Source organism: Rutidosis leptorrhynchoides, chromosome 10 (assembly GCF_046630445.1).
Source record: "Rutidosis leptorrhynchoides isolate AG116_Rl617_1_P2 chromosome 10, CSIRO_AGI_Rlap_v1, whole genome shotgun sequence".
NCBI classification, from domain to species: domain Eukaryota; kingdom Viridiplantae; phylum Streptophyta; class Magnoliopsida; order Asterales; family Asteraceae; genus Rutidosis; species Rutidosis leptorrhynchoides.
The window spans coordinates 8,517,251-8,543,522 of record NC_092342.1 but is presented as its reverse complement, the minus strand read 5'-3'; positions in this window follow the sequence as shown (position 1 = coordinate 8,543,522).

Genomic DNA, 26,272 nt, shown 5'->3' with positions numbered 1-26,272 from the left:
TAAAATCGTTTACATATTCGGACTCCTCTTGAAGAGCTCTACACATCTATACCAATAATTTTTTGATTAGGGTAAGTTTTAAAAACTCTAATTTTTGAATTTTCATATTTTTGATACATATTAGGGTAGATATAGTGTCTAGTGCTCAAGTCCTTGAATATATACAAATGAAATGGTGTTTAATTGATCATTTGAGTAGTTATAATGAAATCCCATTTTTAAACTGATATGAACTCATTCTTATATGTTAAATACAGTTAATCAAAGTTTATAATTGAATTGCTATCGAAGAGTAGTTAATTTTTCATATAGATATTGCGCGATTTCGATTTCTAGATCAAAAATTGTGATTAATTGATTTTGGCTTGAAAATTCGTATTTGATATTGCTAATCTGGAAAAGTTGAGTTTACAATCTGTTCTTGGCATGATAATATTTGAAAAGAGCTTGAAAAATTATTAACTTTTCGTTTAGATATCATATGTTTTCGATTTATAGAACTTAAGTTATGAACGATTGAAGTTATGTTTTTGTATGAATAAAGGTGAACGTTTTTGGCATGCTAAATGACATATAACTGATAATATAAGTTCATAGGGTTATTGGACTTGAAAAACCACTGATATTAGACTCAAGAATTGGGTCGATTCGAATTTTCTTTAGACTTTTACGCTCGTTCAAAGTTTGGTACATGTTAATAAAAATGCTGTTTGATTTCTGAAAACTGCACGAACATAGTTTAACGTATTCTGTAACTGGGGCTTTTCTGGGACAAATCAGACTATACGAAAAATTGAGTAGATTCTCCACTTAAAAACGCCTCATCTCCAATTGGAGGTGACTGATTTGGAGTTGGGATGATTTTTATAAAAATCACAGAAGTTGCTGCTGTAAACCTTGTTTTAAACTTGTGTTTTTGCAAATGTTTCGGGTTATAAAAATAATGACCAATACTTGAGACTTGAAACTTTTTGTATGAACTTATACACTTATATTAACTATTTCATATAGTGTGGGGTATTCTAAAGTGGTAATTTTGTATATGTATAAACCATGTAATTTAAACCGTCCGTTTGGACATTTAACCCGTTTAAGCCAAAAAGTGTCAAAATGGGTAACGGGCGCCGAGGACACGTTCGATATATCAATTTAAGTAAGTTTGAAGTTTGTAATGTTTTAAAAATGATTTTTGGCATGTTTTGATCAAAATGGGTATTTATGACTCATTTGAGTCATACGCGTCTACTTTGACCAATATGAGAAATTTTGAGGATCAAAGGTATGTAACACATCTAAAATATCATTTTTAAACTTATGACATGATTTTTACATGCTCAAGTATTATGGTTTGGAATTTGAGTTGTCAATGAATTTTTTTTATTATTTTAGTGAAAGTGTCAAAATGACTCTCGGGCTCACTTTGTAGGCTCGTAAATTATAAATGATTAAGTTATGGCAAAAGCTATTAATTGGATCAGAAAGTAGATATGAGATGCTTCAAAATGATATAAGATATGTATGATTTTGTCGAGTCAAAACTAGTTTAAAACGAGCCTGAAAACAGGATGTTGAAGCTGACTTTTAGTTTTGGTAAAGTGTCAAAAATGACTCTTGGGTCTACTTTGAGGAGTCGTAAGTTGAAATTAGTTAAGTCTGGATAAAAACTATTAATTGGCATTGAAAGTATTTACGACATGCTTTAAAACGATATATTATATGTATGATTTTGTTAAGTCTAAACAGGTTTAAAACAAGCGTGAAAATGGGTAATCGTTGCTGATTTTGAACACAGCATTTTATCAGTAGTTTACATTTTATCAGCAGTTTATGTTTCGGGAGGCTGTTTTCGCGAGGCCATAACTTTCAAACCATAACTCCGTTTTCGTCAAATAAACTATCTATAGAAAGGTGGGATGATATACTTTCCAATGGTCACAATCTAAGGTATTATATCAAAGTTAGTGGGACCCGTAATCAGCTGCAAAATACCTAAAAAATACATATATGTAAATAATATTTTTTTCTAAGTAAAAATAGATAACCTAAGTTTGACTTATGTTTGACTATTTGACCAACTTGGGTAATATTATGAGATTGTTTATTTGTGTTGACCATGTTGACTGTGTTTGACTTGCGTTTGACTTACATTAGACTTACTTTGACTTCTGTTGACTTTTGTTGACTTTTGTTGACTTTTGCTAAACTTTGCTAAATTTATGAGTCGGACTTGAGCAATAGGACTATACTTACCCTATGGACCAACCTAGATTATTAGACACTTATTGACCAACATATGTTCTCTAGGTTGAGGTCTACGGTTACTTGCATTCCGATATTCGGTCACATCTCTGTGATTTATTTCTGAAGTTGTCAGGTGAGTTTCATTTGCTCTCTGTTTAATTGCTTTTGCAATATATATTTTTGGACTGAGAATACATGCACTTTATTTTAATCACAATGGCTACAAGTACATACTAAATTCTACACTGAGTTTGAACCGAAAATCCCTTAGCTTTGGTAACTAGTAACTGCCAGTTATAAGAACTTGTGGGTGCGAGTAGTTGTATATGGATCCATAGGGTTTGACATCCCCATTTGTTCTAGGTATAGTAACCCTAGCCTGAACTATAAAACAGACGTATGCTATTTGAGTTTAGTACACGTTGGTTTGCGTATATTGTATATTTTGGTTGCATGTATGTTAAAACAGGGGTACTTATTAGATATACGTTAAAGTTTAGTTACCAGGGTGCTCAATCTTGTAGAATATTTTGATAAACATTTCTGGATGAAACAACTGAAATCTTGTGATCCACCTTTATATACAGATTATGCGCAATATTAAAACTATGAACTCACCAACCTTTGTGTTGACATTTTTAGCATGTTTATTCTCAGGTCTCTAGAAGTGTTCCGCTGTTTGCTTATACGTTATACAAGCTATGTGCATGGAGTCATACATGCTTTATTAGAGAAAACTTTGCATTCACAAAATCATCACCATGTATCTTATTTTGACTGTATTGTCAACGGATGTATTATTGTAAACTATTATTTACGGTGATTGTCTATATGTAGAAATCATCAGATGTCGAAAGCCTTGGATTTAGATATTCATTTATGGTGTGTCTTTTCAAAAGAATGCAATGTTTACAAAACGTATCATATAGAGATCAATACCTCGCAATGAAACCGGTGAATAACGTACTGTGTCAATAGCGATTTTGGCGGGTCGTTACAAGTGGTATCAGAGCGTTGGTTGTAGGGAGTTAGGTGCATTAGTGTGTCTGACCTGGACTGTTTGGATACATTAGTGGTCTAGTCTACAACCATGTCGTTACACTTATACGTGATTATGTGCATATTCTGACATTAATATAATATTATTATTACTATCGGTGAGAAAGTATTTCTCCTTTTGATTACAAGCATTCTCCTGCTCAAGTCATTTTCAACACCCCGGTTAGTGAAAAACTAGGAAGTGTCATTCAGGACTTTCGAAATTCTCGACATTCCTATGTGAGTTATTACTTATATATTTTTATAGATATCATATGTTTTATATTATGTGCTTATGTGCTTCGATTCGGAAACTCCCGACATCTCGAATTGTAAATCGGAAGAAGTCTTATCCGACTTACGAAGATTCTCAATAGTTTCAAAGACATTCTTACGTCATTACCCTTTCAATATTATTAAATAAATTAAATATTATATTCTCGTACTATTTTTAGTACACCCCTCTTTGAAATCATTTCGATTTATAAATTCTGGAAAATGACACTTGTTTTATATCCATAAATATTTTGGAGTAGTGTTGGAATGGAAGCATGAGTTAGTGTAATATAATGACGCCCGATCAACATGGTTATATTACGGTAAGTCATGCGGAAGTTCTAATGGAACGTGATGGTGGTAATGCTTGATCAACCTTGCCTTCACCACGTATCATGTTACATGACTCATTTATTTTCTCTGCTGACATCTGAATATACTCTGACTATATATGTGACATCATTTGAGGTCACACTTGATTTCCTTCCCATCTTTGTCATATCATACTTGCACTCCAAGCAGTTTATTTGAAGGTATTCGTCACCAAAGGAATATGATCTCGTTTTACCCAACTTTCATACGTAACTACAAGATGCTCGATCTTACTACTTCAAGACAAACATTTCTATCCTCACTTGTTTTCCTAAACGCCGTTTAATCGCACTAACCAAAATTTCGGGACGAAATTTTCTCTAAGGGGTAGGTACTGTAATAACCCGACTTTTTCCGTTAACTTTTCGTTAAAAAACATAACAACCGTTACTTAAAATCTACAATTTTATATGTAAATTTTTTTTTATAATATACTACTATTAATATTGGTTACATTTTTTTGAAAACACTACGGTTAGTGAAAATGAAAAAAAAAATATATTTTAAGACAACAAAATGTATGATTATTAATTTTAATAATTAGGTTATATAACAATTGAGTTTTGAAAATCATTTTAATTAAGTAGGATGATGATACTTATATTTTTATTCAACAAGTATTTATACGCGTATTATACGAACGTTTCTAGATATATTATTCTATACACTAATAATTCAAACTAATAAATGAATTAATAATTCAAATTAATAATTCGGTTTAATAATTTAAACTAATAATTCAGTTTATTATTATAATATTTTATATTATATAATGGATATAAAAATTCGTAACCCACTTGCCAACTACTCCCATAATTTACGTAACACATGACTTATAAACATTATAATTACTCTATCATATAATTTAAATATTATAGTGATATTTAAACATAATCTTAATAATTGACTGGAATTAAATATAAAAGGTTTTGAACAATATACATAGATGTATTTTTTTAAATATAAAATTTATCAATCACAGAAACATGTTAAGGCAAAATACATTGGGTTTTAGATAACGGATAAAAATCTAATAAATATGTAATATATATATTTTAGGGATACCCGTAAATGCCATTGTTAATTACCCTTGACTATATATTATATCTATATTTCTTACTATTAAACCCGTGACTACAAAAATTTATAACCCGTGTTTATTTAATATTACACCCATGATATATCTATACCCGTGACTATACAGTTAATACCCGTGATATCTATTATTGAGATAGATATTTACCCGTGACTCTATCTTATCTATATTATCTATATCAGATTCATTTCATCAAACAACCACGTACACAATTTTTCTCTTAAGAACACCCATCTACTATTCATCATCTTCATCGATCTTCTTTCCTCAAAAACACCTTCAAGAAATCACTTGATCATAAAATCGTTTACATATTCGGACTCCTCTCGAAGAGCTCTACACATCTATACCAATAATTTCTTGATTAGGGTAAGTTTTAAAAACTCTAATTTTTGAGTTTTCATGTTTTTGATACATATTAGAGTAGATATAGTGTCTAGTGCTCAAGTCCTTGAATATATACAAATGAAATGGTGTTTAATTGATCATTTGAGTAGTTATAATGAAATCCCATTTTTAAACTGATATGAACTCATTCTTACATGTTAAATACAGTTAATCAAAGTTCATAATTGAATTGCTATCGAAGAGTAGTTAATTTTTCATATAGATATTGCGCGATTTCGTTTTCTAGATCAAAAATTGTGATTAATTGATTTTGGTTTGAAAATTCGTATTTGATATTGCTAATCTGGAAAAGTTGAGTTTACAATCTGTTCTTGGCATGATAATATTTGAAAAGATCTTGAAAAATTATTAACTTTTCGTTTAGATATCATATGTTTTCGATTTATAGAACTTAAGTTATGAACGATTGAAGTTATGTTTTTTATGAATAAAGGTGAACGTTTTTGGCATGCTAAATGACATATAACTGATAATATAAGTTCATAGGGTTATTGGACTTGAAAAACCACTGATATTAGACTCAAGAATTGGGTCGATTCGAATTTCCTTTAGACTTTTACGCTCGTTCAAAGTTTGGTACATGTTAATAAAAATGCTGTTTGATTTCTGAAAACTGCACGAGCATAGTTTAACGTATTCTGTAACTGGGGCTTTTCTGGGACAAATCAGACTATACGAAAAATTGAGTAGATTCTCCACTTAAAAACGCCTCATCTCCAATTGGCGGTGACTGATTTGGAGTTGGGATGATTTTTCTAAAAATCACAGAAGTTGCTGCTGTAAACCTTGTTTTAAACTTGTATTTTTGCAAATGTTTCGGGTTATAAAAATAATGACCAATACTTGAGACTTGAAACTTTTTGTATGAACTTATACACTTATATTAACTATTTCATATAGTGTGGGGTATTCTAAAGTGGTAATTTTGTATATGTATAAACCATGTAATTTAAACCGTCCGTTTGGACATTTAACCCGTTTAAGCCAAAAAGTGTCAAAATGGGTAACGGGCGCCGAGGACACGTCCGATATATCAATTTAAGTAAGTTTGAAGTTTGTAATGTTTTAAAAATGATTTTTGGCATGTTTTGATCAAAATGGGTATTTATGACTCATTTGAGTCATACGCGTCTACTTTGACCAATATGCGAAATTTTGAGGATCAAAGGTATGTAACACGTCTAAAATATCATTTTTAAACTTATGACATGATTTTTACATGCTCAAGTATTATGATTTGGAATTTGAGTTGTCAATGAAATTTTTTTTTATTATTTTAGTGAAAGTGTCAAAATGACTCTCGGGCTCACTTTGTAGGCTCGTAAATTATAAATGATTAAGTTATGACAAAAGCTATTAATTGGATCAGAAAGTAGATATGAGATGCTTCAAAATGATATAAGATATGTATGATTTTGTCGAGTCAAAACTAGTTTAAAATGAGCCTGAAAACAGGATGTTGAGGCTGACTTTTAGTTTTGGTAAAGTGTCAAAAATGACTCTTGGGTCTACTTTGCGGACTCGTAAGTTGAAATTAGTTAAGTCTGGATAAAAACTATTAATTGGCATTGAAAGTATTTACGACATGCTTTAAAACGATATATTATATGTATGATTTTGTTAAGTCTAAACAGGTTTAAAACAAGCGTGAAAATGGGTAATCGTTGCTGATTTTGAACACAGCATTTTATCAGCAGTTTACATTTTATCAGCAGTTTATGTTTCGGGAGGCTGTTTTCGCGAGGCCATAACTTTCAAACCGTAACTCCGTTTTTGTCAAATAAACTGTCTATAGAAAGGTGGGATGATATACTTTCCAATGGTCACAACCTAAGGTATTATATCAAAGTTAGTGGGACCCAGAATCAGCTGCAAAATACCTAAAAAATACATATATGTAAATAATATTTTTTTCTAAGTAAAAATAGATAACCTAAGTTTGACTTATGTTTGACTATTTGACCAACTTGGGTAATATTATGAGATTGTTTATTTGTGTTGATCATGTTGACTGTGTTTGACTTGCGTTTGACTTACATTTGACTTACTTTGACTTCTGTTGACTTTTGATGACTTTTGCTAAACTTTGCTAAATTTATGAGTCGGACTTGAGCAATAGGACTATACTTACCCTATGGACCGACCTAGCTTATTAGACACTTATTGACCAACATATGTTCTCTAGGTTGAGGTCTACGGTTACTTGCATTCCGATATTCGGTCACATCTCTGTGATTTATTTCTGAAGTTGTCAGGTGAGTTTCATTTGCTCCCTTTTTAATTGCTTTTGCAATATATATTTTTGGACTGAGAATACATGCACTTTATTTTAATCGCAATGGATACAAGTACATACTAAATTCTACACTGAGTTTGAACCGAAAATCCCTTAGCTTTGGTAACTAGTAACTGCCAGTTATAAGAACTGGTGGGCGCGAGTAGTTGTATATGGATCCATAGGGCTTGACATCCCCGTCTGTTCTAGGTATAGTAACCCTAGCCTGAACTATAAAACAAACGTATGCTATTTGAGTTTAGTACACGTTGGTTTGCGTGTATTGTACATTTTGGTTGCATGTATGTTAAAACAGGGGTACTTATTAGATATACGTTAAAGTTTAGTTACCAGGGTGCTCAATCTTGTAGAATATTTTGATAAACGTTTCTGGATGAAACAACTGAAATCTTGTGATCCACCTTTATATACAGATTATGCGCAATATTAAAACTATGAACTCACCAACCTTTGTGTTGACATTTTTTAGCATGTTTATTCTCAGGTCTCTAGAAGTCTTCCGCTATTTACTTATACGTTATACAAGCTATGTGCATGGAGTCATACATGCTTTATTAGAGAAAACTTTGCATTCACAAAATCATCACCATGTATCTTATTTTGACTGTATTGTCAACGGATGTATTATTGTAAACTATAATTTACGGTGATTGTCTATATGTAGAAATCATCAGATGTTGAAAGCCTTGGATTTAGATATTCATTTATGGTGTGTCTTTTCAAAAGAATGCAATGTTTACAAAACGTATCATATAGAGGTCAATACCTCGCAATGAAACCGGTGAATAACGTACTGCGTCAATAGCGATTTTGGCGGGTCGTTACAAATTGAATAATACACTTGGTTTATTATGAAATGGAATTCATTAAGTTGAAACAGAGATTGTAGTTAACAATGGTTAAGTTATTAAGGAAGGATGTACATCATTGCATATTAGTAATATGAACTAACCGAGTAGTACCTACCAGTTAAGTTTCACACGTAATAGCTTAGTACGAAAAGATTTATTTTGATTTCAAAATTCATATATATTAAATATACATAAAATTTCTTCAGGGGAAATGAGTTAATACTTCATCGGTTATTGTTGCTGGTATTTCTTGGTAACTACAATGCGTATGACGTTGATGTTCAAGGTACATATTGTGATGTTTAGGCTTGCGGTACGGATGTTGTTGGTGGTGGTAATGGTACTGTTGGTGTTGTTGTCGGTGGTACTGTTGATGCCGGTGATTCTGCTGGTGCTTGTAACCTTTGCACCATATCCTTCAAAGCTACTACCCGAGCGCGAAGCTCGTTGACTTCTTCTACTACACCGGCATGATTGGCGGTTCGGACGAGCGGATGAATAAGATCCAGGATTTGAGATAGTATATGATCATGACGAGATATTCTGGAGATGAGAGAGAAAATGGTATTACGAACAGGTTCGCCGGTAAGTGCTTCAGGTTCTTCGCCAAGAGGGCAATATGGTGGATGGAAGGGATCGCCTTCTTCTTGTCTCCAATAATTAAGTAAGCTACGAACCCATCCCCAATTCATCCAGAATAGATGATGGCTAATTGGTTAATCCATTCCGATTACACTGTCTTCGGAATTCAGGTGAATATCCATATCGGAATAGCTGTCAGAGTTTAAGGAATTTGAACTAGATACGGGATCCATCTTGTATAATTAGGGAGATAATTTTTGATATGAATTAGATTATAGAATTTATTTTGGTATTCTTCAATACATAATTTACATATGTATATATAATACCAAATTTCATAAATCACGGAGAAATTTTCGAAAGATGTTAGGAAAAGTTTACAGTAACAGATACGCTAAGATATGAATTTTGTCTATACACTACTCATGCAATCAATGCAGTAAAACGTGTCTAGACTAGGAATGATAAGCAGGTAATTTCCGACAAGAAATGATAAGCAAAACTTTTGACATGCAGACACGGTCGAAGTCCAGACTTACTAATGCATCCTAACAACTATCAGTTAGACACACTCATGCAAGACCTGGTTCGCTAGGACCAATGCTCTGATACCAACTGTAACGATCGCTCCAAATCCATATGGACGAACACATCATTCATCGATTTCATTGCGAGGTATTTGACCTCTATATGATACGTTTTGTAAACATTGCATTCTTTTGAAAAGGCACACCATAAATGAATATTTAAATCAAAGGTTTTCGACATCTGATTATTTCTACATATAGACAATCACCATAAATAATAGTTTACAACAGTACTTTCGTTGACGATGCAGTCAAAATAAGATACATGGTGATGATTTGGTGAATGCAACGTTTCCTTGAAAAATATGCCATGTAAGACTCCATGCAAATAGCTTGTCTAACATATAAGCAAACAGCGGAAGACTTCTAGAGAACCTGAGAATAAACATGCTAACAAGTGTCAACACAAAGGTTGGTGAGTTCATAGTTTTAATGTTTCGTATAATCTGTATATAAAGGTGGATCACAAGATTTCAGTTGTTTCATCCGAAACGTTTATCAAAATATTTTACAAGATTGAGCACCCTGGTAACTAAGCTTTAACGTTATAATAAGTACCCCTGTTTTAACATACATGCAACCAACATGTACAATACACGCAATCCAACATGTACTAAACTCAAATAGTATACGTCTGTTTTATAGTTCAGGCTAGGGTTTCTATACCTGGAACAGACGGGGATGTCAAGCCCTATGGATCCATATACAACTACTCGCGCCCACCAGTTCTTATAATCGGCAGTTACTAGTTACCAAAGCTAAGGGATTTTCGGTTCAAACTCGGTGTAGAATTTAGTATGTACTTGTATCCATTGCATTTAAAATAAAGTGCATGTATTCTCAGCCCAAAAATATAGATTGCAAAAGCATTTAAAAAGGGAGCAAATGAAACTCACCTTAGCAGCACATAAAGTTGTTCACCGAAATGTGATTGAAACTCGGAATACCAAATAACCGTAGATCTCAACCTAGAGAGAATATATTGGTCAATAAATGTCTATCAAGCTAGGTCCAGTCATAGTGTATCATAATCCTAATGCTCGAGATCGACATATAATAGTTACCCAAAGTCGTTTCAAAAAGTCAATTTTGACAATAGTTCAACAAAACAAGACGTGCCTTATATAAGGATTCATTTACTCGGTTAGTAATATTTAAAAGTTCTCTTTATCAATCTCGTAAACAAGTTGTTTAAATCTTAATTGTAGATTCAAAAGAAATTTCAATTAACGTCAATCATAATTCAGTTGATCATATTTTTTAATCCGTTTATCGAAACTATTCGATATCTAAATGAAAAGTTATTGATTTTTCGCCAGCTTTCCAAAAACATGTATATCATATACCTTTTAACAGTAATATATGTATTTAATTAGTGATTTATTATAAACTGTTTAACGACGAAATTTAGCATACAAGCATATATAAATATATATACTCGAGCACTAGACATGGATACATAATTAATATATAAAAGATAAGATATGAGTGCTTACGTATCAGTATTGAAATTCAATATTGTAGGAAAGTACGTAGACGTAACAGAGATGATAAACACTAGGTTTGATTCACAAATATACTCCCGAACATTACCCATAACCTCCTTGGCAATAACCCATAATTTCCTTAGCTCTATCCCGCTTGAAAACCATTTTGAAAGTGACACGCTCATTGAAATGTCCCGTTCTTATTGATTAAAAACATTCCATATTAATTGATTTCGTTGCGAGGTTTTGACCTCTATATGAGACGTTTTTCAAAGACTGCATTCATTTTAAAACAAACCATAACCTTTATTTCATCAATAAGGGTTTAAAAAGCTTTACGTAGATTATCAAATAATGATAATCTAAAATATCCTGTTTACACACGACCATTGCATAATGGTTTACAATACAAATATGTTACAACAAAATAAGTTTCTTGAATGCAGTTTTTACACAATATCATACAAGCATGGACTCCAAATCTCGTCCTTATTTAAGTATGCGACAGCGGAAGCTCTTAATAATCACCTGAGAATAAACATGCTTAAAACTTCAACAAAAATGTTGGTGAGTTATAGGTTTAACCTATATATATCAAATCATAATAATAGACCACAAGATTTCATATTTCAATACACATCCCATAAATAGAGATAAAAATCATTAATATGGTGAACACCTGGTAACCGACATTAACAAGATGCATATATAAGAATATCCCCATCATTCCGGGACACCCTTCGGATATGATATAAATTTCGAAGTACTAAAGCATCCGGTACTTTGGATGGGGTTTGTTAGGCCCAATTGATCTATCTTTAGGATTCGCGTCAATTAAGGTATCTGTTCCCTAATTCTTAGATTACCAGACTTAATAAAAAGGGGCATATTCGATTTCGATAATTCAACCATAGAATGTAGTTTCACGTACTTGTGTCTATTTTATAAATCATTTATAAAACCTGCATGTATTCTCATCCCAAAAATATTAGATTTTAAAAGTGGGACTATAACTCACTTTCACAGATTTTTACTTCATCGAGAAGTAAGACTTGGCCACTGGTTGATTCACGAACCTATAACAATATATATACATATATATCAAAGTATGTTCAAAATATATTTACAACACTTTTAATATATTTTGATGTTTTAAGTTTATTAAGTCAGCTGTCCTCGTTAGTAACCTACAACTAGTTGTCCACAGTTAGATGTACAGAAATAAATCGATAAATATTATCTTGAATCAATCCACGACCCAGTGTATACGTATCTCAGTATTGATCACAACTCAAACTATATGTTTTTTGGAATCAACCTCAACCCTGTATAGCTAACTCCAACATTCACATATAGAGTGTCTATGGTTGTTCCGAAATATATATAGATGTGTCGACATGATAGGTCGAAACATTGTATACGTGTCTATGGTATCTCAAGATTACATAATATACAATACAAGTTGATTAAGTTATGGTTGGAATAGATTTGTTACCAATTTTCACATAGCTAAAATGAGAAAAATTATCCAATCTTGTTTTACCCATAACTTCTTCATTTTAAATCCGTTTTGAGTGAATCAAATTGCTATGGTTTCATATTGAACTCTATTTTATGAATCTAAACAGAAAAAGTATAGGTTTATAGTCGGAAAAATAAGTTACAAGTCGTTTTTGTAAAGGTATTCATTTCAGTCGAAAGAACGACGTCTAGATGACCATTTTAGAAAACATACTTCCACTTTGAGTTTAACCATAATTTTTGGATATAGTTTCATGTTCATAATAAAAATCATTTTCTCAGAATAACAAATTTTAAGTCAAAGTTTATCATAGTTTTTAATTAACTAACCCAAAATAGCCCGCGGTGTTACTACGACGGCGTAAATCCGGTTTTACGGTGTTTTTCGTGTTTCCAGGTTTAAATCATTCAGTTAGCATATAATATAGATATAGAATATGTGTTTAGTTGATTTTAAAAGTCAAGTTAGAAGGATTAACTTTTGTTTGCGAACAAGTTTAGAATTAACTAAACTATGTTCTAGTGATTACAAGTTTAAACCTTCGAATAAGATAGCTTTATATGTATGAATCGAATGATGTTATGAACATCATTACTACCTTAATTTCCTTGGATAAACCTACTGGAAAAGAGAAAAATGGATCTAGCTTCAACGGATCCTTGGATGGCTCGAAGTTCTTGAAGCAGAATCATGACACGAAAACAAGTTCAAGTAAGATCATCACTTGAAATAAGATTGTTATAGTTATAGAAATTGAACCAAAGTTTGAATATGATTATTACCTTGTATTAGAATGATAACCTACTGTAAGAAACAAAGATTTCTTGAGGTTGGATGATCACCTTACAAGATTGGAAGTGAGCTAGCAAACTTGAAAGTATTCTTGATTTTATGTAACTAGAACTTGTAGAATTTATGAAGAACACTTAGAACTTGAAGATAAAACTTGAGAGAGATCAATTAGATGAATAAAATTGAAGAATGAAAGTGTTTGTAGGTGTTTTTGCTCGTTGGTGTATGGATTAGATATAAAGGATATGTAATTTTGTTTTCATGTAAATAAGTCATGAATGATTACTCATATTTTTGTAATTTTAATGAGATATTTCATGCTAGTTGCCAAATGATGGTTCCCACATGTGTTAGGTGACTCACATGGGCTGCTAAGATCTGATCATTGGAGTGTATATACCAATAGTACATACATCTAAAAGCTGTGTATTGTACGAGTACGAATACGGGTGCATACGAGTAGAATTGTTGATGAAACTGAACGAGGATGTAATTGTAAGCATTTTTGTTAAGTAGAAGTATTTTGATAAGTGTCTTGAAGTCTTTCAAAAGTGTATGAATACATATTAAAACACTACATGTATATACATTTTAACTGAGTCGTTAAGTCATCGTTAGTCGTTACATGTAAGTGTTGTTTTGAAACCTTTAGGTTAACGATCTTGTTGAATGTTGTTAACCCATTGTTTATTATAACAAATGAGATGTTAAATTGTTATATTATCATGATATTATCATGTATGAATATCTCTTAATATGATATATATACATTAAATGTCTTTACAACGATAATCGTTACATATATGTCTCGTTTAAAAATCATTAAGTTAGTAGTCTTGTTTTTACATATGTAGTTCATTGTTAATATACTTAATGATATGTTTACTTATCATAGTATCATGTTAACTATATATATATATATATATATCCATATATATGTCATCATATAGTTTTTACAAGTTTTAACGTTCGTGAATCACCGGTCAACTTGGGTTGTCAATTGTCTATATGAAACATATTTCAATTAATCAAGTCTTAACAAGTTTGATTGCTTAACATGTTGGAAACATTTAATCATGTAAATATCAATCTCAATTAATATATATAAACATGGAAAAGTTCGGGTCACTGCAGTACCTACCCGTTAAATAAATTTCGTCCCGAAATTTTAAGCTGTTGAAGGTGTTGACGAATCTTCTAGAAATAGATGCGGGTATTTCTTCTTCATCTGATCTTCATGCTCCCAGGTGAACTCGGGTCCTCTACGAGCATTCCATCGAACCTTAACAATTGGTATCTTGTTTTGCTTAAGTCTTTTAACCTCACGATCCATTATTTCGACGGGTTCTTCGATGAATTGAAGTTTTTCGTTGATTTGGATTTCATCTAACGAAATAGTGAGATCTTCTTTAGCAAAACATTTCTTCAAATTCGAGACGTGGAAAGTGTTATGCACAGCCACGAGTTGTTGAGGTAACTCAATTCGGTAAGCTACTGGTCCGACACGATCAATAATCTTGAATGGTCCAATATACCTTGGATTTAATTTCCCTCGTTTACCAAATCGAACTACGCCTTTCCAAGGTGCAACTTTAAGCATGACCATCTCTCCAATTTCAAATTCTATATCTTTTCTTTTAATGTCAGCGTAGCTCTTTTGTCGACTTTGGGCGGTTTTCAACCGTTGTTGAATTTGGATGATCTTCTCGGTAGTTTCTTGTATAATCTCCGGACCCGTAATCTGTCTATCCCCCACTTCACTCCAAAAAATCGGAGACCTGCACTTTCTACCATAAAGTGCTTCAAACGACGCCATCTCAATGCTTGAATGGTAGCTGTTGTTGTAGGAAAATTCTGCTAACGGTAGATGTCGATCCCAACTGTTTCTGAAATCAATAACACATGCTCGTAGCATGTCTTCAAGCGTTTGTATCGTCCTTTCGCTCTGCCCATCAGTTTGTGGATGATAGGCAGTACTAATGTCTAGACGAGTTCCTAATGCTTGCTGTAATGTCTGCCAGAATCTTGAAATAAATCTGCCATCCCTATCAGAGATAATAGAGATTGGTATTCCATGTCTGGAGACGACTTCCTTCAAATATAGTCGTGCTAACTTCTCCATCTTGTCATCTTCTCTTATTGGCAGGAAGTGTGCTGATTTGGTGAGACGATCAACTATTACCCAAATAGTATCAAAACCACTTGCAGTCCTTGGCAATTTAGTGATGAAATCCATGGTAATATTTTTCCATTTCCATTCCGGGATTTCGGGTTGTTGAAGTAGACCTGATGGTTTCTGATGCTCAGCTTTGACCTTAGAACACGTCAAACATTCTCCTACGTATTTAGCAACATCGGCTTTCATACCCGGCCACCAAAAATGTTTCTTGAGATCCTTGTACATCTTCCCCGTTCCAGGATGTATTGAGTATCTGGTTTTATGAGCTTCTCTAAGTACCATTTCTCTCATATCTCCAAATTTTGGTACCCAAATCCTTTCAGCCCTATACCGGGTTCCGTCTTCCCGAATATTAAGATGCTTCTCCGATCCTTTGGGTATTTCATCCTTTAAATTTCCCTCTTTTAAAACTCCTTGTTGCGCCTCCTTTATTTGAGTAGTAAGGTTATTATGAATCATTATATTCATAGATTTTACTCGAATGGGTTCTCTGTCCTTCCTGCTCAAGGCATCGGCTACCACATTTGCCTTCCCCGGGTGGTAACGAATCTCAAAGTCGTAATCATTCAATAATTCAATTCACCTACGCTGCCTCATATTCAGTTGTTTCTGATTAAATATGTGTTGAAGACTTTTGTGGTCGGTATATATAATACTTTTGACCCCATATAAGTAGTGCCTCCAAGTCTTTAATGCAAAAACAACCGCGCCTAATTCCAAATCATGCGTCGTATAATTTTGTTCGTGAATCTTCAATTGTCTAAACGCATAAGTAATCACCTTCATTCGTTGCATTAATACACAATCGAGACCTTGCTTTGATGCATCACAATAAATCACAAAATCATCATTCCCTTCAGGCAATGACAATATAGGTGCCGTAGTTAGTTTTTTCTTCAATAACTGAAACGCTTTCTCTTGTTCATCATTCCATTCAAATTTCTTCCCTTTATGCGTTAATGCAGTCAAGGGTTTTACTATTCTGGAAAAGTCTTGGATGAACCTTCTGTAGTAACCAGCTAGTCCTAAAAACAGGCGTATGTGTTTCGGAGTTTTTGGGGTTTTCCACTTTTCAACAGTTTCTATCTTTGCCGGATCCACCTTAATACCTTCTTTGTTCACTATGTGACCGAGGAATTGAACTTCTTCCAACCAAAATGCACACTTTGAAAACTTAGCGTACAATTCTTCCTTCCTCAATACTTCTAACACCTTTCTCAAATGTTCCCCGTGTTCTTGGTCATTCTTTGAGTAAATAAGTATGTCATCAATGAAAACAATGACAAACTTGTCACGGTATGGTCCACACACTCGATTCATAAGGTCCATGAACACAGCTGGTGCATTAGTTAAATCAAACGGCATGACCATAAACTCGTAATGACCGTAACGTGTTCTGAAAGCAGTCTTTGGAATATCATCTTCTTTCACCCGCATTTGATGATACCCGGAACATAATTCAATCTTTGAATAAACAGACGAGCCTTGTAGTTGATCAAATAAGTCGTCGATTCTCGGTAGTAGGTAGCGGTTCTTGATGGTAAGTTTGTTTAACTCTCGGTAGTCGATACACAACCTGAATGTACCATCTTTCTTCTTGACAAACAAAACAGGAGCTCCCCACGGTGATGTGCTTGGTCTAATGAAACCACGCTCTAAAAGTTCTTGTAATTGGCTTTGCAGTTCTTTCATCTCGCTGGGTGCGAGTCTGTAAGGAGCACGAGCTATTGGTGCAGCTCCTGGTACAAGATCTATTTGAAATTCAACGGATCGATGTGGGGGTAATCCCGGTAATTCTTTCGGAAATACATCGGGAAATTCTTTTGCAATGGGAACATCATTGATGCTCTTTTCTTAAGTTTGTACTTTCTCGACGTGTGCTAGAACAGCATAGCAACCTTTTCTTATTAGTTTTTGTGCCTTCAAATTACTAATAAGATGTAGCTTCGTGTTGCCCTTTTCTCCGTACACCATTAAGGGTTTTCCTTTTTCTCGTATAATGCGAATTGCATTTTTGTAACAAACGATCTCTGCTTTCACTTCTTTCAACCAGTCCATACCGATTATCACATCAAAACTCCCTAACTCTACTGGTATCAAATCAATCTTAAATGTTTCGCTAACCAGTTTAATTTCTCGATTCCGACATATATTATCTGCTGAAATTAATTTACCATTTGCTAATTCGAGTAAAAATTTACTATCCAAAGGCGTCAATGGACAACTTAATTTAGCACAAAAATCTCTACTCATATAGCTTCTATCCGCACTCGAATCAAATAAAATGTAAGCAGATTTATTGTCAATAAGAAACGTACCCGTAACAAGCTCCAGGTCTTCCTGTGCCTCTGCCGCATTAATATTGAAAACTCTTCCGCGTCCTTGTCCATTCGTGTTCTCCTGGTTCGGGCATTTTCTAATAATGTGGCCCGGTTTTCCACATTTATAACAAACTACATTGGCATAACTTGCTCCGACACTACTTGCTCCGCCATTACTCATTCCGACACCATTTGTTCCTTTCGTTCTATTAACCCCTGGTCCGTAGACCTCACACTTCGATGCGCTATAACCATTTCTTTTACACTTGTTGCAAAATTTGGTGCAGAACCCCGAGTGATACTTTTCACACCTTTGGCATAGCTGCTTCTGATTGTTGCTGTTGTTGTTGTTATTGTTGCGGTTATTATTGTTGTTGGGATGATTGTTGTAGTTGCTGTTGTTGTTGTTGTTGTTGTTGTGGTTGGGCCGTTTGTTGTAGTTGCGATTGATGTTGCGATTGTTGGGATAATTGTTGCGATTATTGTTGTAATTGCTGTTGTTGTTGTATTGGTGATTCTTATCACCGTTTTCCTCCCACTTTCTTTTGACTTGCTTCACATTGGCCTCTTCAGCAGTCTGTTCTTTAATTCTTTCTTCAATCTGGTTCACTAGTTTGTGAGCCATTCTACATGCCTGTTGTATGGAGGCAGGCTCGTGTGAACTTATATCTTCTTGGATTCTTTCCGGTAATCCTTTCACAAACGCCTCGATCTTCTCTTCCTCATCTTCGAATGCTCCCGGACACAATAGGCATAATTCTGTGAATCGTCTTTCGTACGTGGTAATATCAAATCCTTGGGTTCGTAACCCTCTAAGTTCTGTCTTGAGCTTATTGACCTCGGTTCTGGGACGGTACTTCTCGTTCATCAAGTGCTTGAATGCTGACCACGGTAGTGCGTACGCATCGTCTTGTCCCACTTGCTCTAGATAGGTATTCCACCATGTTAACGCAGAACCTGTGAAGGTATGCGTAGCGTACTTCACTTTGTACTCTTCAGTACACTTACTTATGGCAAACACCGATTCGACCTTCTCGGTCCACCGTTTCAATCCGATCGGTCCTTCGGTTCCATCAAATTCCAAAGGTTTGCAGGCAGTGAATTCTTTGTAGGTGCATTCTACACGATTTCCTGTACTGCTAGATCCAAGGTTATTGTTGGTATGTAGCGCAGCCTGTACTGCGGCTATGTTTGAAGCTAGAAAAGTACGAAATTCCTCTTCATTCATATTCACGGTGTGTCGAGTAGTCGGTGCCATTTCCTTCAAAATAGTCAAATGGAACAAGTTAATCATACAGAATATTGAGAGTAGTTAATAGTATTTCGTAGCATAATATGAACTCATTTATAAAAGCTTTTTCTTCATATTAGCGTTTTATAAGTTTAAATTCGGGTAGTACCTACCCGTTAAGTTCATACTTAATAGCTAATATACAATTCAACTACTACAATTCTATATCAAAAACTGATTATAATAATATTTCGCGTTCAAACTTTTATACAATATTTTACAAACTTACAATACCGCTTATTTTACATAAAGCATGAAATATAGCACACAATAACTTTGATACAAGATATAGTTGTGAAGATAATTCTAGCTAGTACACAAGTCGTTCAGCAAAGGCAATAAAGACACGTAATTCATACGTCCAGAAACAAGTCATGCATTCTGGTTTTACTAGGACTACTCCCCATCCTTGGTCTTGTGAAACATAACCGTTATGGCCGTTGATAACACAGCGTGTTGTAACATCGTCAAAGGGACGAGGGTTACGTAATGACCAACAGTCTCATAATAACCTAAAAACCTCATTTCTTACCCCAATTACCGACTCCGTCACTTGTGGGAACGTTTTGTTTAATAGTTGTAGCCCGATGTTCTTTTTCTCACATTGGTGAGAAGCGAACATTACTAACCCGTAAGCATAGCATGCTTCTTTATGTTGCATATTAGCCGCTTTTTCTAAATCATGAAGTCCTATATTCGGATACATTGAGTCAAAATAATTTCTTAACCCGTTGCATAAAATAGCATTTGGGTTCCCCGCAATATATGCGTCAAAGTAAACACATCGTAACTTATGGGTTTCCCAATGTGATATCTCCCATCTTTCAAACGAAAGTCTCTTATAAACCAAGGCATTCTTGGAACGTTCTTCGAATGTCTTACAAACTGATTTCGCCGTAAATAGTTGTGCCGAAGAATTCTGACCGACTCTAGACAAGATTTCATCAATCATGTCTCCGGGTAGGTCTCTTAAAATATTGGTTTGTCTATCCATTTTGTGTTTTTAAACTGTAAAATAGACAAGGGTTAGATTCATAAAAAAATACTTATTAATACAAACAATTTTTACATATATCATAAAGCATAAGCACACTATATTACATATATTACACCACATGAATACAACTATCTTATTCCGACTCGCTCGTTTCTTCTTCTTCGGTTTTGGTTCGTTTTGCCAAGTTTCTAGGGATATATGATGTTCCCCTAATACTAGCTGTCGTTTTCCACAATGGTTTAGAAAAACCTGGTGGTTTAGAGGTTCCCGGGTCATTGTTACAACTTAAGGACTTCGGGGGTTGACGATACATATAAAGTTCATCGGGGTTGGAATTAGATTTCTCTATTTTTATGCCCTTTCCCTTATTATTTTCTTTTGCTTTTTTAAATTCAGTTGGGGTAATTTCTATAACATCATCGGAATTCTCGTCGGAATCCGATTCATCGGAGAATTGGTAATCCTCCCAATATTTTGCTTCCTTGGCGGAAACACCATTGACCATAATTAACCTTGGTCGGTTGGTTGAGGATTTTCTTTTACTTAACCGTTTTATTATTTCCCCCACCGGTTCTATTTCCTCCTCCGGTTCCTCCTCTTCCGGTTCTGATTCCTCTTCCGGTTCTGATTCTTCTTCCGGTTCCTCTTCGGGAACTTGTGAATCAGTCCAATATATATTCGACTCTTTGTTATTATTAGGTGAGTCAATGGGATTTGTGCTAGAGGTAGACATCTATCACACAATATCAAACATGTTAAGAGATTAATATATCACATAATATATACATGTTAATAATATATAGTTTCCAACAAAAATGTTAAGCAATCATTTTTAAAGAAAACACGGTCGAAGTCCAGACGCACTAATGCATCCTAACAAACTCGATAAGACACACTAATGCAAATTTTCTGGTTCTCTAAGACCAACGCTCAGATACCAACTGAAATGTCACGTTCTTATTGATTAAAAACGTTCCATATTAATTGATTTCGTTGCGAGGTTTTGACCTCTATATGAGACGTTTTTCAAAGACTGCATTCATTTTAAAACAAACCATAACCTTTATTTCATCAATAAAGGTTTAAAAAGCTTTACGTAGATTATCAGATAATGATAATCTAAAATATCCTGTTTACACACGACCATTACATAATGGTTTACAATACAAATATGTTACAACAAAATAAGTTTCTTGAATGCAGTTTTTACACAATATCATACAAGCATGGACTCCAAATCTCGTCCTTATTTAAGTATGCGACAGCGGAAGCTCTTAATAATCACCTGAGAATAAACATGCTTAAAACGTCAACAAAAATGTTGGTGAGTTATAGGTTTAACCTATATATATCAAATCATAATAATAGACCACAAGATTTCATATTTCAATACACATCCCATACATAGAGATAAAAATCATTCATATGGTGAACACCTGGTAACCGACATTAACAAGATGCATATATAAGAATATCCCCATCATTCCGGGACACCCTTCGAATATGATATAAATTTCGAAGTACTAAAGCATCCGGTACTTTGGATGGGGTTTGTTAGGCCCAATAGATCTATCTTTAAGATTCACGTCAATTAGGGTGTATGTTCCCTAATTCTTAGATTACCAGACTTAATAAAAAGGGGCATATTCGATTTCGATAATTCAACCATAGAATGTAGTTTCACGTACTTGTGTCTATTTTGTAAATAATTTATAAAACCTGCATGTATTCTCATCCCAAAAATATTAGATTTTAAAAGTGGGACTATAACTCACTTTCACAGATTTTTACTTCGTCGGGAAGTAAGACTTGGCCACTGGTTGATTCACGAACCTATAACAATATATATACATATATATCAAAGTATGTTCAAAATATATTTACAACACTTTTAATATATTTTGATGTTTTAAGTTTATTAAGTCAGCTGTCCTCGTTAGTAACCTACAACTAGTTGTCCACAGTTAGATGTACAGAAATAAATCGATAAATATTATCTTGAATCAATCCACGATCCAGTGTATACGTATCTCAGTATTGATCACAACTCAAACTATATATATTTTGGAATCAACCTCAACCCTGTATAGCTAACTCCAACATTCACATATAGAGTGTCTATGGTTGTTCCGAAATATATATAGATGTGTCGACATGATAGGTTGAAACATTGTATACGTGTCTATGGTATCTCAAGATTACATAATATACAATACAAGTTGATTAAGTTATGGTTGGAATAGATTTGTTACCAATTTTCACGTAGCTAAAATGAGAAAAATTATCCAATCTTGTTTTACCCATAACTTCTTCATTTTAAATCCGTTTTGAGTGAATAAAATTGCTATGGTTTCATATTGAACTCTATTTTATGAATCTAAACAGAAAAAGTATAGGTTTATAGTCGGAAAAATAAGTTACAAGTCGTTTTTGTAAAGGTAGTCATTTCAGTCGAAAGAACGACGTCTAGATGACCCTTTTAGAAAACATACTTCCACTTTGAGTTTAACCATAATTTTTGGATATAGTTTCATGTTCATAATAAAAATCATTTTCTCAGAATAACAAATTTTAAGTCAAAGTTTATCATAGTTTTTAATTAACTAACCCAAAACAGCCCGCGGTGTTACTACGACGGCGTAAATCTGGTTTTACGGTGTTTTTCGTGTTTCCAGGTTTTAAATCATTAAGTTAGCATATCATATAGATATAGAACATGTGTTTAGTTGATTTTAAAAGTCAAGTTAGAAGGATTAACTTTTGTTTGCGAACTAGTTTAGAATTAACTTAACTATGTTCTAGTGATTACAAGTTTAAACCTTCGAATAAGATAGCTTTATATGTATGAATCGAATGATGTTATGAACATCATTACTACCTTAAGTTCCTTGGATAAACCTACTGTAAAAGATAAAAATAGATCTAGCTTCAACGGATCCTTGGATGGCTCGAAGTTCTTGAAGCAGAATCATGACACGAAAACAAGTTCAAGTAAGATCATCACTTGAAATAAGATTGTTATAGTTATAGAAATTGAACCCAAGTTGAATATGATTATTACCTTGTATTAGAATGATAACCTACTGTAAGAAATAAAGATTTCTTGAGGTTGGATGATCACCTTACAAGATTGGAAGTGAGCTAGCAAACTTGAAAGTATTCTTGATTTTATGTAACTAGAACTTGTAGAATTTATGAAGAACACTTAGAACTTGAAGATAGAACTTGAGAGAGATCAATTAGATGAAGAAAATTGAAGAATGAAAGTGTTTGTAGGTGTTTTTGGTCGTTGGTGTATGGATTAGATATAAAGGATATGTAATTTTGTTTTCATGTAAATAAGTCATGAATGATTACTCATATTTTTGTAATTTTATGAGATATTTCATGCTAGTTGCCAAATGATGGTTCCCACATGTGTTAGGTGACTCACATGGGCTGCTAAGAACTAATCATTGGAGTGTATATACCAATAGTACATACATCTAAAAGCTGTGTATTGTACGAGTACGAATACGGGTGCATACGAGTAGAATTGTTGATGAAACTGAACGAGGATGTAATTGTAAGCATTTTTGTTAAGTAGAAGTATTTTGATAAGTGTCTTGAAGTCTTTAAAAAGTGTATGAATACATATTAAAACACTACATGTATATACATTTTAACTGAGTCGTTAAGTCATCGTTAGTCGTTACATGTAAGTGTTGTTTTGAAACCTTTAGGTTAACGATCTTGTTGAATGTTGTTAACCCATTGTTTATTATAACAAATGAGATGTTAAATTGTTATATTATCATGATATTATCATGTATGAATATCTCTTAATATGATATATATATACATTAAATGTCTTTACAACGATAATCGTTACATATATGTCTCGTTTAAAAATCATTAAGTTAGTAGTCTTGTTTTTACATATGTAGTTCATTGTTAATATACTTAATTATATGTTTACTTATCATAGTATCATGTTAACTATATATATATATATATCCATATATATGTCATCATATAGTTTTTACAAGTTTTAACGTTCGTGAATCACCGGTCAACTTGGGTGGTCAATTGTCTATATGAAACATATTTCAATTAATCAAGTCTTAACAAGTTTGATTGCTTAACATGTTGGAAACATTTAATCATGTAAATATCAATCTCAATTAATATATATAAACATGGAAAAGTTCGGGTCACTACACTCATAACCTCGTCGTAGTATTTTATGTATAATGCTAATTAATAATATTAATAATAATAAGATTAATAATAATATTAATCTTAATAATAATAATAATAATAATAATAATAATAATAATAATAATAATAATAATAATAATAATAATAATAATAATAATAATAATAATAATAAATACGGAGTAATATATGATTAGAGAAAGAAAACTGAGCCAAAAGTCAAGTAATTTATAGAACCTTTTCTGAAAAAGTACCCCGTGCGATCGCATGGGATTTGTGCTTCAAGGCCATGCGATCGCATGACACCCTGGGACAGCTCACAAAATTTTAACTTCTTGTTTGTCGACATAATTTTATATTATATATATAATATATTTAATTTATATAATTAATTATATATTATATTAAATTCACATGCATAGTTGACTTGTAATTTTTGTTCCGATAAGTCGTACGTCATCACTCGACTTATGTCCCCATTCCGGTTTTTCAAATGTCCTTTCGTACGCTGAGAAAACTTGCATTTTACGTTTCGTGTCACGTACCTTTGTCAAAATATAGCCTTAAATTATCCCTAAACTATACCACTTAAAGTATATCTTAAACTTTTGAGTATTTTGGTCATTTACTTCTATAAATCATCGTCTCACTATTTGTTAATATATATATAATAACAATTTGTTTTTATGACCAAGTTAATATTATATTTTATCGTATTGTTAAATATATATTTTCAATATTAATAAACACGTTTTAAAATACATATCGCAAGTTATTCATATATCTAATTCCAACAGTTAATATTCCTTATTATTGTATGTGTCCAAATTACGTTATTTAAACAAACACTTTACCATTTATTCCGAATACCGTTAAGAATGAATGATTTCCCAAATCAACGTGGACCTTACAACAGAGACCCGTAATAATATCATAATCCTTAAGGGACTCAATAATTATCTTTTAATTCAATCGTTTGGCATAATCTTTTAACTCTGTATCTAAATATATCAATCAGATAATCAAACCAATAAGTTTAATGCACAGTATCATATACTCAACACTTTGTTACGTTTTCAAGTTATGGTATATATATGTATCTATTTACATATAATTGTTCGCGAATCGTTGAGAACAATCGAAAGGTAATTGAATAGTTCAAGAATTTTGAGATTTAACTTTACAGACTTTGCTTATCATGTCGGAAACGTTAAATCATTTAAAGATAAAGTTTAAATTTGGTCAAAAATTTTCGGGTTGTCACAGTACCTACCCGTTAAAGAAATTTCGTCCTGAAATTTGAGTGAGGTCGTCATGGCTAACAATAAAAATGTTTTCATGACGAATATGAGTTTAAATTTTTTTTTCACCGTTTAATAATATAAATAAAACAATCCAATTACCTGAAGCGTAAAGGGGAAGTTATCGTAATAGAGTGAAATGGAGAATAGAGATGCGTCTTATCTCTTGACGTAGTAACGATTGATTTCCGGAATTTAAGGAATAGAAAATCTTCATTATCTAAATAAGATTTGATTCTTCGGAATTTAAGGAAATTAGGATTTCCTTTGATTAAATGCGTAATCTGCCTCGATTGCTATGTCTGATATTTTGCAATAAATTAACCTCTTCCGTTTCATTTATTTTCACCACTCCTATAATCTTCTTTCTTATTTCATACTTATAAAAGATTTGTGAAAATGCTTCATCCAGTTCTGATTCTTGATATTTTATTGGCT